Genomic DNA, 7,698 nt, shown 5'->3' on the forward strand with positions numbered 1-7,698 from the left:
GTGAGAGAGAAGATCTGACTTCATTGCTTTTTCCTGTATTTATGCTTTACCTAATCAAGCTAAAGACCTAGGCTGATGCAATAAGACTGTTATTTGATTAACTTAATTATTTTACCAAGTGACCTATTTAAGCTCTGAACAGTTGTATAAATGAAAATATAGGCCAAAAGAAAAAAAAACATATTTTTTGCTTTAAAATGAGACATTACCACTGAAAGTGCTTTGCAATGTAGCCTGTTAAAACCACATGGCCTTTTTAACAATTACAGATCCACTACATGCTAGTATCTCACAACAAACATGGCTTTGAAAAAGCCCAGGAATATGAGTGTTTTAGTCTTTTCTTCAAGTCAGCAAATCTCAAATGTTTTAGAACAAAGAGGGGAAGTGAGAACCATAGTTGCAGAATTTTCATAATGATCTCTCACTTTTTCCTCCTTTCTAGAAATATTTCCTCTTTGAAACTAACGGACAGTTACTCTAGGACTTACGCTAATGTAACAGCCTCAACATCCTGTGGGACAAGACTCATAATCAAAGTAGAGAAGGGAACTAACCAATCTAAAAGGATCACCAGATCTTTCCACGTAGGTAAGAGATGACCAACTAACATAAATCTTGAAATTGCTGCATCACCCTGGAACCTGAGAAAAAGCTGACTGGACTAAATGAACTCCAAAGGCCTTAGTTACTGTCAGACTACCCCTTTGCATCTGGTCTCCTTCATCTTTTCCTGAAAAGGAAAGATGATAAATGCTGGGCTGGGTTTACTGACAGCATAAAGTGGATTTTGAGATGAGGCCTAACAAGTGCTTCCTCTCAAGATATTGACAAGCAGCCCTTCAAAAGGGAAGGAGTACTGACAGTCTTCACAAGACAGGGCCTATGTACTTTCAAGATACCTTCACTAGCCAGAAATTACATAGCTATATGTGGATGACCCATGGACGGCAGTGATTTTGATTTTGTGTAAGTAGCTAGACAGGTGTTTGGATGTTGCAATGATAACTCTTATATAGATAGTTAGTCAGGCCATGTACCTGAGTAAAAGCATCTGTGCTGTCCATATTTGTAGATATTTTTTCATGGTTAAAAGAGAAGCTATTTATTTACTTAATATTCTAAGATATTATTATTATAATAAGATATGATATTTAGATGCAGTATTCCATTGCTGGTTGTGTCTCCACTTCATTTTCACTCAAACATGTACTCACTGTGACTAGGAACAAACAACCATATTGAATTGTCTACTAATGCCAGTATTCTATTGTGTACATGATTCTATTCACCCAGTGCCAAAAAAAATGTTTTTTGGCAACCAACACAGCCCAGTAAATCTGTGTCTTCCTACTTTTCATTGTTATGGCTTTTAAAAAAGTGGGTGGTAAAAGGAAGTCTGAATATGGAGCAGGTGTGTGTGTGTTACTTATCATCGTTACTGACCAGGGAATTTATAATATGTATTTATGTAAATTTGGCATACCTTACATAAGTCAAGCCAGAGAGTGGGGGAACCAGTTTTGACTCTTGACAAAGGCATACACCTGGTCTTGCACAATATATTAGTTGCATTTTCTGTCTGTCTTATTTCTACACACTGATGTCTTCTTCCTTATGGCTCTCCACATCGGAGAAGTGGTAAGTAGCAAAGACCCATGAGATCATACAATTTATCATGCTGTCAGTGTAGAATGATTCCCTACAGGATATTTTTCCTTATTTTACCTGCCTTTAAAAAAAACCAAAAAAACCAGAGGGTCAATTTTAACTTGTAATCTTTATGAGTCAGCACAAAACAACTATTTCCCCCACCTTATACCTATATGTGAAAATTCATTTCCCCTCAACCTTTATCTCTTTCAGTTTGATACTTGAAGATGCTCACGTATATTAAAAAATATCCAAGAAGACAAAGTCAAAGCAGTACTCATAGAGTTAATTAAGAAAATGTACATGTAACAGAGGTTCACAAGAACATCTGTTATTTGATTTTGAGAAATGTCAAGTTTGCAAAATGAATGGTATCCTGGCAAGATTCCAGCCTGGGTAATTACATTTTTCCTACCTGAAATTTTTCCTAGAGTTTCAACTTGGATGCAACATTTTCCCCCCACTTCCTTTGCCAGTTTTTTTACATTTTTTCTCAGTTCTCTAATGCAGTTGCTATGTTTCACTCCAGCTGAATGAAGAGGTGGATGACTTTCAGTTATGACTGATACAAGGGCTTTGGTACCACCAGAGATAAATGAGCATACGTCTGGATTCAAGGTATACTTTTATACACAGAAATATAGGAGTGGAAGGGATGCGTGGGCCACTGCATGGAGTTCTCTGTGTTTGCCCATTAATTGTTTATACAATAGATCACCCAGTCATCACTTCCAACCCTCAAGGCACAATACCTAAAACACAAGCACCACTCTATAATATCCCATTGATAACAGCAGGGGAGATGAGGACATAGCCAATGCCCTGTCATTACAACAAAACAGTTAATGTATGCACAGAAGGTCCTAAGAAAAGGACTGCAGGAGGCAAAAACCTCTACAGCCCATGCTAATCTGACTGCAGGGTAAAATTCCTCCCTGACCCCAAATTTGACATCTTATGTCCTCTTATGCTTTTAAGACTGTGACATCAAAACATTCCCAGATTTGTTTTCCTTAGTTTTCCCATTGAAGGTGTGTGAAAAAATTTGAATCATTATCAGAACTAGTGAAAATATTTTTGTTGGGATTTTTAAAAGAAAACTTAGCTTTTGTGCTTAAACTTTCTATAATGTTAATAAAGCTTATCTTAATAAAATTTTAAAAATTCAGAACAAAACAACTTAAATGACTTGATAAAGTTAGAGAAAAACATGATGGGAAGATCATCTGGTTTAACTTCCCACATCCTCATCTGAACCATCCCAAACAAATGTTTGCTTACAGTGATCTTAAATATTTCTAATTACGGATATCTCACAACTTTTCGAGGTAATCTGTTCCACCACTTAACCACCTCATAATTAGAAAAATTCTAACTATCCAACCTAAAGCTTTCCTTATTGCAATTTTAATTCCATTACTTTTTGTCCTGCCCTCTTTGGACACAAAAATAGTTGATCACCTTCCTCTTGATAAAAATCCTTTCTGTATTGTTGAAAACCATTGTCAAATCTCCTTTAATCTTCTCTTTTCCAGACTAAACAGTACCAGTTCTTCCAACATTTCTTCATAGGTCTTGTTTTCTAAATCTCTAATAAATTCTGCAGCTCTTCTCTGGATCCTTCCTGTTTGTCCACATCTTCTTGAAGTGCGCCAAATGAGACACACTATTCCAGGTAAGGTCTCACCAGTGCTAAATATATTGGAAAAAAACAGTTCTTAATACTTCTATGCAATGCTTCTGTTAAAACATCCTAGTATGCTCTAGCTTTCTTTTCAACAATATTTACTATTAACTCATATTCAAGCTGCTGTCCATTATAAACCTGGGTCCTTTTCAGCAGTACTGAAACCTAACCAGCTGCTTTCCATTTTATATTGGTTCAGTCAGTTGTTCCACTCTAAGAACACATCTACACATTGCCCTATGGAAATGTAGCGGTGTGCTACATCACTGTACAACATGCCATGGTGACATAGCAATCATGTGTCTACATGTGATCACCAGCCACCTTGCTGTAGCAGCACACTCCCTGTGTATAGTGCGCCGCTAAGGTGATATAGCAGTAACATTTCACTGTGTGCATGGTGCAGTAACCACCCATACTTGAATAGACTTCCAGCAGGGATGGTGCAGGCACCTACCCTGGAGCTCTTCAAAAGAAGACTGGATGCACACCTTGCTGGGACAGTGATACATGAGACGCAGGAGGCTGCTGGAGTGCGATAATTGCCATGCTTCAGCAGACTCAATTAATTGACTGACACACTGGAATTCCAGCGTGTTGGAGCAGCTCCACACTCACATACAGATGCCCTTAATGACTCCACCATAGGATAGTACTTGTCCCAGACATTACTATCCTACAGTGGAGTTAATTAATTTACTGTGCTCTAATAAAGATGCATGTGTAGATGGTGCTTTACTGTGGAGCAAACTATCAGTAAAACATGTATGTAGATGTATTCTGTGAGCTACTTTTATTGCATCCTCACAGTTAACAATGTGGGTAGGGAAGATACAAAGTGGTAGAAACTAAAAAAAATTCCTTGCACACAGAACATCTGTTTTCTTTGCTTTGCACCTTTACAGTCATTTTAATATGTTCAAATGGTTTGTGCCACATTCTGATTTGATATAATTTTACAATACAGTAAAAATAGTAAAAAATAAAAATAAGCATTTTTGAAATTCTAAAAAAAAGGTGTTTTTCCCTAAAAAGATCTTCCATTTAAGCTTCTTTTTCTTTCATTTTCCAAGTGAAATGTAGTCATTTCAAAATTTCCCCCTAAAGGAAATATCTTTTTTTTTTTAAACATCAAAGTAAAATAGATATCTTTTTGAATATTTCAAAATAAAATTGAACCTGGGAGCTCAAGTTCCAAGGCTCCTTGCTCAGCCATGGCTCCCAAGACTTCTGTAGTTTACCAGTGCCTTATTAACCCTAGTATACTGACTTTTCTGTTGAAGGAAGCCTAGAATCTTAGGAGATGGGGTAGTTTACAGAACATGGAAACCTTGGAGCTATGCATTCCTGGCCTTCAGCTCCAAGGCAGCCTCTGCAGCTCCGTTCTACCAAAGATATGCTGCTTTTAGTGCCTGAATTTGCCTCGTGTCTCTACAGTACACGACGCTGTATACTTGGCATTGTGGATTCTGGACCCCTGGGCTCCCCAAAGACTCTTGGCTAAGCATGCAGGAAATCAGAAACCTTGCTTTGCTCCTCCATTAAAGCTGATATGTTTTTGATTTTCAATAATTTGGCATATTATGATGAAAACCTATTCTATCAGCTTTTACTTCTTCTTTGCATAGATGTAAAAGACTCAAGAAAATCCAAGAGAGTAGAGAACTGGGTCTTTGACACTAGTGTAACTTGCTGGCAGGTACACATTTGTATATTTTGCTTAAATTACAGCAGAAGTAAAACCGGGCTCTACAAGCAGGAACCTTCATTGTAAAAATTCTCTCCTATAATATTTTTAAGCATTCCAAATATAGTGCCTATGACTAATTGGTACCTCCATTTGCAAGGTTACATGGAAAATTCTAGAGTCCAAAACTTTCAGCATTTGAACATTCAGTTTTTTTTCAGTGAAATATTGAGATGTTCCCTGGAAAGCAGAAACGTTTTGTAAAAATGCTGCTTCAATGTAGACTCCATTTTCCTTTAAAAAGAAAAAAAACAGATGTGATAGAGACACATTCATTCCTCTCATTACTATTGCATTACCTTTTTCTCTGTGATGTGCAAAATAAAAATACAGCTTGTTTCCCCCTTGTTTTATTGTTAGGGTAGAATATAATGATTATGAGGAAAATATTCCCTTCAGATTCCCATCCTCAAGATCAGAAACATCTAAATAAGGCAGAGTTGTTCCTAATCAGTCCTTAAACTAGGTTTATTTGCAGAAATCTAGATAAACCATGGGGAAATCAGGTCAGGTTTTGCTAGAGAAGATATGAGAAGGGTATAGTGGGAATCCTCAAAGAACTCAAATGAAGGATTACATCTCTAAAATAAGATGTCTTTTCTGCCAGGCATTCAGGAGTAGGGAATCTACACCCAGACACAAAGAAGGCTAGATTTTTCAAAAGCACCCAAGACAGGGTTTGAGCCAAAATTTAGTTTTGGATTTGTGAAACTTTCGGAAATTTGGATTTTTCCATCCTAAGCTGGGATGGCAAATACGTGTGCAAGATGGGGAAACTATTTTCCACCCAGCTCTTAAATTTAGCCAATTAAAGATGCTTCTGGTGTATTGTGAGATTTTTCAAAAGCACTTAAGGTGGTTAGGTCCCTAACTCTTCTTAAAATCAATTAGTAGATACTTTTGAAAATCTAGTAGCTATCAATCCACCTCTTTAAATACCTTTTAACAATCTGATACTGCGCATCTAATGCTATGTCTATCCGGCAAACTTAGGGTGTTGTTACAGATTACCTTTAAACTATACAAAATCTGTGGAATGTTAGGCGGTGTTGAAATTAGACGAGTTTCAGAGCAGTAACAGGTTAAGGCTTAATGCTGTCCCTGAACTACATGACTATGACATTCCTGTAGAGGCTGTGGTCACGATCCAGGAGGCTACCCCTCTTCTGGGAGAGGAGACCTGAGGGTTAAGCAAAGTGAGAGAATGGACCCTGGGGCAACATCCTTCCCCAGATTCCATGATCTCACTGCCTGGTGGCTCTGCTCCCAGCAGAGAGCTGCTGCAGGCTAACCATAGTGATAGAATGGGCTCCAGCGAAGCATGCCTCTTCAAGCTCCATGCTTGGATTAGGTCTAATATGAGGTACTAAATAAATGCATATTAGGCTGCCCCAATGCACAGTATCAAAAGTGCATGCTTTCTAGGTGATGCTTAAAGTGCAGTAGCCTATTTTACTCACATTAGCATAATAGCATGGTTTTTTACATGATGCTTTTATTTGCAGTATAATTGGCTACTGCACATTAAAGCACAAGTGTAGACGTGTTCTTTATATTTGTGGAGCAGACTAACAATACCCCGCTCAAACAGGTAGAACAGCTTAAAGTTAACCCTCACCCAAAGTTACCTAACTTTTATTTCATAGATTTCGTAGACATTTGGGCTGGAAGAGACCCCAGAGGATTGTTGAGTCCAGCCCCCCACCCCAGGGGCAGGAAGTCAGCAGGGATCATAGGATCCCAGCAAGATAAGCATCCAAAGATGCTGGGAGTGTACTTATCACGGTTTAACACTCTTTGGTGTGTGGATGCTCCCATTTAAACGTCTTTAGAATGGTTTAAAGATAACCTGTAACACCATCCTTACCATGCTAGAGAACGGTGCTGTAATACCAACCTTATCATTCTAAATATCCTTCCCTGCTCCAAACGTATTACCTCCACAATTGGGAGCAGTGTAACCATTTGTACATGGCATGGTATGTAGATTAATTAGAACTGCTAAGATTTAGGATTAATGCTAATTAGCTCTTCTGTACCACTGCACAAATGTGGACACTGTTTCTGGTAGCATGTGGCAAGTTTTTGTAACACTCATTGGCATAATATGTTTGTCACATAGATATGCAAAAATCTAGAATTCCTGGTTTAGAGATGATACCTTTTATTAGACCAACTGAAAAATTGCAAAAAAAAAAAAATTTTCTTGATGCAAGCTTTCAAGCTCACATGCCCTTCATCAGGTTCAGGGAAAGGTCAAGTAAAAAGTCTCCATATGTAGAGATTGAGCTTGATTTTTGCCCAGAGGACGTTGAAGCTGGAAATCTGTCCCTCTGGGTCCATGAGAGTATCTTTTTGTTATATGGCATCAAGGGATCTGAGGAAGGGTACTAGAAGCCTGAAAACTTGTCCAACAGCTCTCCAAACTATACATTTGGTCCAATAAAAGATATCACTAAGAATTCTCAGCTCATCTGGTTTTAATCATTGTTCAAAATGGGATTTAGGCACCTAAATGACTTACATTCTTGGAAAAGTTGTCCTTATGCTCTCTTTTCTTCTCAGCTGCTCACCTTCCAATCTCATTTTGTAGTGTTTCATCTTCCAGTCT

At 38.0% G+C, this 7,698-nt stretch overlaps 1 long non-coding RNA gene across 1 annotated transcript; it reads left to right on the forward strand.

The window, feature by feature from the left end:
• Positions 1 to 1,420: 1,420 nt before the first annotated feature.
• Positions 1,421 to 5,426, forward strand: LOC109308035. The gene is made up of 2 exons (XR_002100442.1): positions 1,421 to 3,328; positions 4,624 to 5,426. It is a non-coding gene; the product is annotated as an uncharacterized LOC109308035 (long non-coding RNA).
• The last annotated feature ends 2,272 nt before the right edge of the window (positions 5,427 to 7,698 follow it).

Source organism: Crocodylus porosus, unplaced genomic scaffold (genome assembly GCF_001723895.1).
Source record: "Crocodylus porosus isolate Cpor-Errol unplaced genomic scaffold, CroPor_comp1, whole genome shotgun sequence".
In the NCBI taxonomy this organism is placed as follows: Eukaryota; Metazoa; Chordata; order Crocodylia; family Crocodylidae; genus Crocodylus; species Crocodylus porosus.